The following is a 9,627-nucleotide window of genomic DNA, read 5'->3' on the forward strand; positions in this document are numbered from 1 at the left end:
CTTCTGAGCTACAAAAAGCGTGAGATTATCAATGTGAGTTGTTTTACACTACTAAGTTTGTGATAATTTTTTATGCAACAATAGAAAACTAATATATCCTGGATGGTGGTAGCATTTTCAGAGATAGGAAATACCAGGGAGATGCAGGTTGGAGACATGGTATGGAATCAAAAGCTCTCTTTAAGCCATGTTAAATTTTAGCTTCCTATTAGACAGCCAAGTGAAATGTCAAGCAAGCAAATTGATATGTAAGCCTGGAGCTTAAGGGAAATCAAGAGCTAGAATATAATTTTGGGAATCATCAGAAGATGACATTTAAAGTCACGAAACAGGGTGAGCTCTCTACAGAGAAAGTGAAGAGAGAGAACAGAAGAGGACCCAGATTGAGTGCCAGAGCACACCAACATGTAGCATTTGGACAGAGGAGGAGGAGCAACAAAAGAGACAGAAAAAAAGTAGCAAGAAACATTGACTGGAGACCAAGAGACCATGGTGTCCTGATAACCAAACTGAAAAGGTGAATCAAGAAGGAAAGAATGTTATCTATTTTGAATGTTGCTAAGAGAGTAGAGGAAGTGAGGATCGAGAAGTGGCCATTGGATTCACCCCCATGGAGGTCCCTGGTGACCTTGGTAAAAGCAATTTCAGTGGAATGGAGGAATGAAATAAGAGCCAGATATGAGAGGGATGAAGAAGGAATAGGATGCGAGGGATTGGTAAGGTAAATATAGGTAGTTTGTCTGAGAAACTTTGCTGTGAAGAGAAACGGGAACAGAAAGATGTAGGAACAAGAGTGGGTTTTTCAAAGACGGGAGATCCTAGGTCATGCTTGTAAACTGATGGGAAGTGTTCAATAGAGTGGGAGAAATTAATAATGAGGGTGAACAGGTGAATAGTTGCAGGAGCAAAATCTTAAGAAGGCGAAAAGGAGCAGGATTCAGAGCATCATTGGAGGGTTTGGACTTACATAGGGTTAGAGATTCCTCTAAACAGTGCGAGAGGAGGGAAGGCAGTGTGTGGATGTAAATATGAGGCAGCAGATCCAGTGGTGGAGGTGAGGGTGCTCCTGTCTGGCATGTGACAGCAGTGACATGTGATGTGAGGTCTTCAGTTGGAAACAAGCAGGTAGAAGGCATGTTGGAGGTTTGAGGAGAGAGGAGAAGCTCTAAAATAGACTTTGCTAGGAGTAGCACATCCATCTCAATAGAGAAATGTTAGATTGCCAGGCGGTGAGTAGTGCCCATTTTGGGTCTGCAATCATGGATTTAAAGTGAGACCAGTCCAAACAGTAAGACAGGAAACACTGGGGAGAAACAGATTGATCAAAAGTGTTCAATTTCTCAGGTCCATAAACAGGCAGATAGTGTAGCTTTACCAGGGAAGTGCTATGGAAATGAAAAGGGTCAAGTATTTAAGGCTGTTTGCAAGTAAGCCATTGTAGTGAAGGGCCATTGTAGGAGAATGGGTAGAGAAGGCAGTGATTAGGAGGAAGTAAAGAAAGAGGGGTGGTCAATGGGTTGGGGGCTTGATAGGTCAAAACTTGCCTGGAGTCAGAGAACTAGAATTAGCAAACTGGAAGGAGGAGTGAGAAGAATTGATGCCTGCAACAGAAATGTTTAGAGGCAGCACATTGATTGATAATGAAGCTATTTGGATACTTGTGCTTTGGCCTTACAACACACCTGAATATTTGAATTCTTAAATTCTCATGATTCACACAGACCACAGTCTCCAGTTATTTAAGTTCACTCACTGTCTTATTCCCAAAATAGTGGCATCACATCATTCATGTTTTTAACTCATTTAAATTCAATTCTACATACTGAGAAAAGTGAGAAAAGGAAAGAAAGAACAGTTTAAAGAGCACAGTTGCTTTCACTGCCTTTTCTTTCAATGAATATGTGCCTGGGAGTGAGGGCAAGGTGGGAGATGGCCCGCACTGTGAGTTTAGTGTCTAAAGAGAACCACCACTGCTTTTGTCAATACAGCCTCTAAATATATACCAACTACTTCATATATTGCTCAACCAAAGATGGAGTTCTATAAAATGCTGACAATGTAGTTCTTACTGAAAGACATTATGTTAGGATGTCAGGCAAACTGTATGTGAAGGGTATGCACTGTTTGTGAGAAAGTATTTCCAAAGGTAAATTTGACCTCGTGAAATTTATTCCCCGAGAGCTGGCTTTAGAACCCAGCTCTGCCTGAAATGTGACTCTACTATATTCCCATTTTGGTCAAAATCTGACCCTCAATCCCTTGCACTCCTCCATTTCCTCCCAACGAAATCAGCATCTTCTTGCCATTGCATATTTCCTATTGAATCTGGACCCTGGCATCCTCCTTTTTATTTTTCCCATTTTCCTAGACTGTCTTGCCCCTTGTCACACCAGTGCTCTTGACCTATAGAACTGCAAGCCTTGGTTACTCCAGGCACTCAGTTTCTCAACTGTGTGCTCCTTGGGAAAATCTCGTAAGAGTGATTTCCAGTCATAGCTTCCAACTTCATTTGGGCCCCCATCCCTGCTCTTTACTTCTTCTATATATCACTAGTCATGCCTTTCTCATTCCCACCTCTCCGCAGTTCACCTAACCTCTCTGCTGGTTCCTTAATCCCCATCCCCCTCCATCTCCCTTTTAGTAGCTGAGAACTTGCTTTTTTCCACTGGGAAAATTGATTCCATTGGACAAGAGTTCTTTCCGCTTCTTTCCCAGCCACCTACAAACTGTCTTCATCTGTTCCTTATCCATCACTCCTTCCTCAGAGAAAAGGATTTTTCCCTCCACTAGGCTCTGAATCCCTCTTACCTTCTCAGAACTTGTTCACAGACCAGCTCCTCTCTCCCCAATTAGATACGAATTCCGGTATCTTCAACCTCTTCTTTTCTCATCACTTGCTCAAGTCATATCCTCTCTACCATCTTATCACCCTCCATTATTTCATAGCTAGGCTAAGTGAATGAGTTCTCAGTGATTTCACTCAAAAACCACTGCAGCAAAGATAATTATATATAAAAAAATCATTAAAAACAAAACAAAAAGTCATAGCAACCATGATTCTGTCCCAACCACTCCAGTGAAACTTTTCTTCCGGAGGTCATCAGTGACTTTCTGGATGCCAAATTCAATAAACCCTTTCCTTTCCTTATCTTAAGTGACTTCTCATTTTATTCCTCCTTGAAATGCTTTTGTTTTTTAGTTTCTATGATATCACATTGTTAGTTTCTTCTCTCCTAAACCAGTTTAGCATCCTTAAAATCTCCCTTTTCATCCTAGCCCTGAGGGAAAGGACTACTATTACAACCTTAAAAATCTACAGAGGGTGGGCCACGGTGGCTCAGCAGGCAGAGGATCAGGGTTCGATTCCCAGTGCCTGCCCATGTAAAAAAAAAATCTACAGAGCTGTGGACTATTGAACCAATTCCTTAGGCCCATGATTCTCAAAGTATGATGCTGGACACCTCAGCATTTGGGAACTTCTTGAAAATGCAAATCATTTGACCTCACACCAAGATCTGCTGAATCAGAAAATCTGACTATGGGGTATACAGCAAAATGTGCTTTTAGGAAGCCCTTCAGGTGATTCTGATGCAAGCTCAAGTTTGAGAACCACTTCTTTAGGCCTCTGATTCCTATCTATCCACCCTCATTTAAAATGTCTTCGGCTATGTAGTTAGATCTCTGGGGGTACTTCCAATTAGTAGCTGGGAAGACAATGATTTAGCAAAATTACTTAGTAGGTGATCTGGACATTTGAGCTTTCTCCTGATGCTACATAGTTTAGGCAGAGCCTGGGGTATTTTCTGGCACTTAATGATCAGTGTTTTGAATGTCTGTGATACACCAGCATGATAACCTGATGCAAAAACTGACATCTTGGTTGGCATATGTTCCAGGCTGTCATTATTGCCTGCTTAAGTGCTTCTTCTGGACCAACCCTGGGAAGTGAGAGTCTAGTAGCTCCAAGTGAAGTTTGCAGGGTCACGTTTTGTCCAGCCAAGTGGTGCTCACAGTTACCAGACAAGTGGCATTTGATTGTGGAGTGAGTACTGCAATGTCAGTCAAAGACAACCAGAGATTCCTGGAGATTGACAGATTCTACTGATTGTTTATTCCTGACATTTTTGCTTTTGTTGTTCCAATGTCAGAGCTCCTCAGGAAGGCACTCCACTCTCAAGGGGCTGAAGATTTGTGAAACCAAGGTGCTTATTTCACAATACTGTCCCTTGGGCATTTTCTAGGCACTCCTTCTTGTTCTCCATTCATAGTCCTTCCCTGCTCTTGAATCTTGTTTTTTGCCACTTACTAGCCAGGTGACTTTGGTCAACCTGCTTAACTTATGCGAACTTCAGTTTCTTCATCTGTGAAATAGATATTATGACATCTACTTAGAGCTTTGAGGATTAATTAATGTTAAGTGTTTAGCACCATGTCTGACAAACATTAAGCACTTCATACATGGGGTCTAGTACAATTATTACTACTTTTTAAATTTTATAATCCACCTACCCTGGTTTATGATTGGAGTTTTCGTGTGTGTATGTCTGTTATAGACCAAAAAAAGACAATTGAAATGCTGAGAAAATATTCACAGAAACAAAATGACTGTAAATTTGAGTTCTAGCACAGCATTTGGGAAGGGAATATTAGGTGCAGAGAGATCAGATGAGAAACAAGATCACACAACAGGAAAGCTGAGAATTACAGCCATTTCAGCTTTTTAGCTTCATGCTTTACATAGCTGAGATTGAGTTTGCCATTCTGCCTGATTCAGATATCATGGGGAGAATAAAAGATTACTTTGATAGAATCTGGGAATATATAAAAGGGTATTTAATGAAGTGCCAAAAAAGCTCTGAATAGATTTTTTTAACATTTCTAAAATGCACATAGAACATATTTACTGTAGAAAAAGCAAAGACTTCAGAAAGCAAAAAACACAAAAAAACAGCAAAAACAAAGAAGCCCAATCTGTAATCACACCACTCAGACATAACTATTATTAATGATTTGGTGCGAATCCTTCCAGTTAATTTAACTGAACATTCACATACACACACCAGAAACACATCCCACACATTTATTTTTTTAAAACAAATGGACTTGCACTGAATATACTGTTTTGTAACCTCCTTTTTCCACTTAGCAAAATGTTGTGAAATTTTTTTCCATAGACGTTATTTCAAATAATGGATGTGCCCCAGTATTTAGCTAATACTACAACTGTGAATCCAAAGACATTATGTACAATGTAATAATGAACATTCTTGCATATACCTATTTTTCCTTAATAAAAATTTAGTTGAGGTGTGTGTTAGTTAGATTCAGTTGTCAACTTGGCCAGGTGAGCATACCTAGTCTTGTTGCTGCGGACATAAACCAACGGTATGTGAACCTCATCTGTTACTAATTACACCTGCAGTCAACTAGGAGGCATGTCTGCTGCAATGAGTGACGTTTGACTTAATTGACTGGTGCTTAAATGAGAGAACGCAATGTAGCACAGCCAAAGCAGCTTGGCATTCCTCATCTCAGCCCTTGCAGCTCAGCCCAGGCCTTTGGAGATGCAGAAAGAAGTCACCCCGGGGAAAGTTGTTGGAACCCAGGGGCCTGGAGAGAAGACCAGCAGAGACCATCCTGTGCCTTCCACGTAAGAAAGAACCTCAGTGGAAAGTTAGCTGCCTTTCCTCTGAAGAACCAACAAAATAAATCCCTTTTTATTAAAAGCCAATCCGTCTCTGGTGTGTTGCATTCCGGCAGCTAGCAAACTAGAACAGAGTTGGTACCAGGAGTGGGGTGCTGCTGTGGTTTGCAAATGCCAGATCTGTTGGAACTGTGTTTTGGATGGCTAAGGGGAAGATTTTGGAGGAACTGTGAAGAGATTGATGGAGAAGTCCTGGAGGGCTTGAAGAGACTGTTGGTGTAAATGGAACCACTGCCAATTTTGGCAAAGGAGGACACAAAAGGGAAAGATTGGAGTTTGCAGAGTGAGAACCATGGAAGCTCGGGTCTGAAGCCAAGAAACCTGGGCCAGGAGAGTGGACCCACCCATATACATGGAGAGGGTGAGTTTACCCTGAAGGGCGAGGATGAATCTCCCCTCTCATTGCAGTGGAAGAGTTGTGCAGCCTCAGGCCTTGGAGAAGGCAGAGCACGCTCCTTGGGGGACTGGGAGAGCCTGGCAGCCACCATGTGGAGGGGTTGAGCATGTGCCCCAGAAATGGCAGAGAGCCCAGGGGTGGCCCTGATGCCTGGAGAGAGTGGAGCCCAGAGGTGGTCTCCTCGATGTTCCCCGAGGTTGATTTGGAAAGAGGCGGGCCACTGCATAGGCCCTTGGAAGGGGTGGGACTGCCACTTCCTATAGCCCAAGGATGAATGACTTCGGACTTTGAAATCCCATGGCTCTTGCCCTGCAGGTTTTACATCTGTGTTTCTTCCAATTTCTCCCTATGGAAATGAAAATCTGTATCCTGTGAATATCCTCCTTTGCTTATTGGCACCGGACTTGTTTTGAGATTCACAGGTCCACAGCAAGAGAATTTTTTACATCTGTTTAAGGTGATGCTTGAAGTTGCCAAGTTGACAAGGGGTGGACATGTGTTAGTTAGATTCAGTTGTCAACTTGGCCAGGTGAGCATACCTATTTCTGTTGCTGCAGACACAAACCAATGGTACGTGAATCTCATCTATTGCTAATTACATCTGCAGTGGGCTAGGAGGCGTGTCTGCTGCAATGAGTGACGTCTGACTTAATTGGCTGGTGCTTAAATGAGAGAACGCGATGCAGCACAGCCTAGCAGCTTGGCATTCCTCATCTTAGCACTTGCAGCTCAGCCCGGGCCCTTGGAGATGGAGAAAGAAATCACCCCGGGAAAAGTTGTTGGAACCCAGGGGCCTGGAGAGAAGACCAGCAAAGACCATCCTGTGCCTTCCAAGTAAGAAAGAAACTCAGTGGAAAGTTAGCTGCCTTTCCTCTGAAGAACCAACAAAATAAATCCCCTTTTATTAAAAGCCAATCCGTCTCTGGTGTGTTGCATTCCGGCAGCTAGCAAACTAGAACAAGGTGTTATGTACAAAAATGCAGAAATCACAAGTGTATAGCTTGATAAACCATCACAAAGTAAATAGAACTGTTCAAGAAATAAAAAAATACCAGTATTGTAGAATCCCTGCTCCTTGTGCCCCCATCACCATGTTGATTTTTATAATGATCACATTCTTATATTTTTCTTTTTGTAATTTTATCACCAAAATGGGCATAGCATGCACTAGTTTACACTTGCCTTTAAAAATTATGATTATTTTTTAAGTATCTTGTAATCTGTATGATTCCTCCTCTGTCCTTTCTTTTTGCTTATAGTGGATCAGTGAAGGACCTGGGCCTTTTGACCTGTAGAGTCTCCCACATCTGGATTTGACATCTTGCATATTCTTGGTGCAATTCAGTGGGTTCCTCTATCCTCTATGTTTCCTGCAAATTGACAGCTGATCCGGTACATGGATCAGGCACAGATTCAATTCCTTTGGCAAAATTACAGGTATTGTGTATCAAAAGTATATGAAGCACAAAATGTCAGGTTATCTTATTTTTATTAACACATACATAATGCCTAATATCTATTCACTCACTGGGAAACTGCCAAATATTGGTATCTGGTATTGTCATTTCTGTTTCTTTTATTAGTTGGAATATTTTTATAAAAACATTTTCCCTCATCTACTGTCTTGTTATCCAGTAGTAAAGTTCTTATAGGAAAGACAGGATAAATATTAGATTTATTCCTTTTACTTACCAGTTTTCAAGGTAAAAAATTGGTCCCATATCATCCTCTGAAGGGTACTTTTTATTTAAGTGTCATTATGAAGTCATAGATTTAAACATATTTGATTAGTTTTAATTCACTGTAATTATTATCATTATTGATGCTCAAATAGTCCTATATTTGGCCAGCAGGAACTTCCTCAAGGTGGTCCCCTGGTCCTTTTGACATAATCCTGCTAGTCTTTGATAGCTTCCTTATGAGCTGATATTACTAGATGCTCCAGGCTTACCTTATACATTTCCTGCCTGTTTTGGTTTCTGAGGTTATTCAAAGCAATACCATGAAATGGGTTAGCTTAAATGATGGGAATTTATTCACTTACAGCTGATCCTGGGGAAATGTCCAAATCAAGCCATCATCAAGGTGCCTGAAACTGTAGAGCTGTGCTCCAGTAGCCATGTCTTGAAGATGATTATGTCATGATATAGCTTTCGCAAAGTGACTGTGTGATTGTGAAAACCTTGTTCTGATGCTCCTTTTATCTACAGTGTGGACAGATGAGTAAAACATATGGATTAAAAATAAATAAATAATAGGGGGAACAAATGTTAAAAAAAAAGAACTATTGCAACTCAATAATAAAAAGACAACCCAATTAAAAAAAACGGGCAAAGTGTCTGAACAGCCTTTTTTCCAAAGTTGTATAAATGTCCAAAAAGTACGTGAAAAGATACTCAACATCATTAGCCATCAGAGAAATGCAAAGCAAAACCACAATGAGATACTACTTCATACCCACTAGGATGTCTATAATCAAAAAGGATGTAGAGAAATTGGAACTCTCATACATTGCTGGTGGGTATGTAAAATAGTGCAGCTCCTTTGAAAAACAGTCTGGCATTTCCTCAAAATGTTAAACATAGAGCTGCCATGTGATTCAACAATCCACTCCTAGGTAAATACCCAAGGAAAATGAAAGCATACCTCCCCAAACAAACTTATACATGAATATTCATAGCACTACTTTTCATAGTTGTCCCAAAGTTGAAAGAGCCCAAATGTCCATCAATTAATGAGCAGATAGACAAAAATGGTATATCCATACAATGGAATACTATTCAGCTATAAAAAAATGTAGTACTAACACATTGCACAACATGGATGAACCTTGAAAACATTGCACTAAGTGAAAGAAAGCAGTTACAAAGGACCACATGTTGTATGATTTCATGTATATAAAATATCCAGAGTGGCGAAATCTATAGTGCCAGAAAGTACATTAGTGGTTGCCTAGGGCTGAAGCAGGGATGTGGGATTGGGGAATGATGGCAAAGTGTGCTGGGTTTCTTTTTGGAGAAATGAAAATGTTCTAAAATCAATTATGGCGATAGATGCTTGACTTTCTAAATATACTCAAGCCACTGAATTGTACATTTTAAGTGGTGAATATGTGATATGTGAATTATAACTTAATGAAGTTGCTTTAAAAACTAAAAATAAATAAAATGCCATAGTATGTTTACATTGTCAGAGCACATAGCCATTCTGTATTATACTTTGTTTCTAAGTCTTCATATTTTATTCATAATTCTATAGGTAATTACATATTGAATGTCCACTTCTTGTCCTTATGTCCTTGTCTCTATAGCTGGTTTGGTGATCTGAAGCTATTTCTAAGGAAGGGTTTACGGCATAATATTCCCCAGGTTTTGCATGTTGAAAGCAGTCTATCTCTGTCCTTTTATTTGAAAGCTGTTTTGCTGTATATAAAATCCTTGTTTCATACTTTCTTTCCTCGAGTGTCTTAAATATGTCGCTCCTTTGTTTTTCTGGCATAAAGCATTATTGTCAACAAGTCTAATGA

The sequence above is a fragment of the Tamandua tetradactyla genome, chromosome 17 (genome assembly GCF_023851605.1).
Source record: "Tamandua tetradactyla isolate mTamTet1 chromosome 17, mTamTet1.pri, whole genome shotgun sequence".
Lineage (NCBI taxonomy): Eukaryota > Metazoa > Chordata > Mammalia > Pilosa > Myrmecophagidae > Tamandua > Tamandua tetradactyla.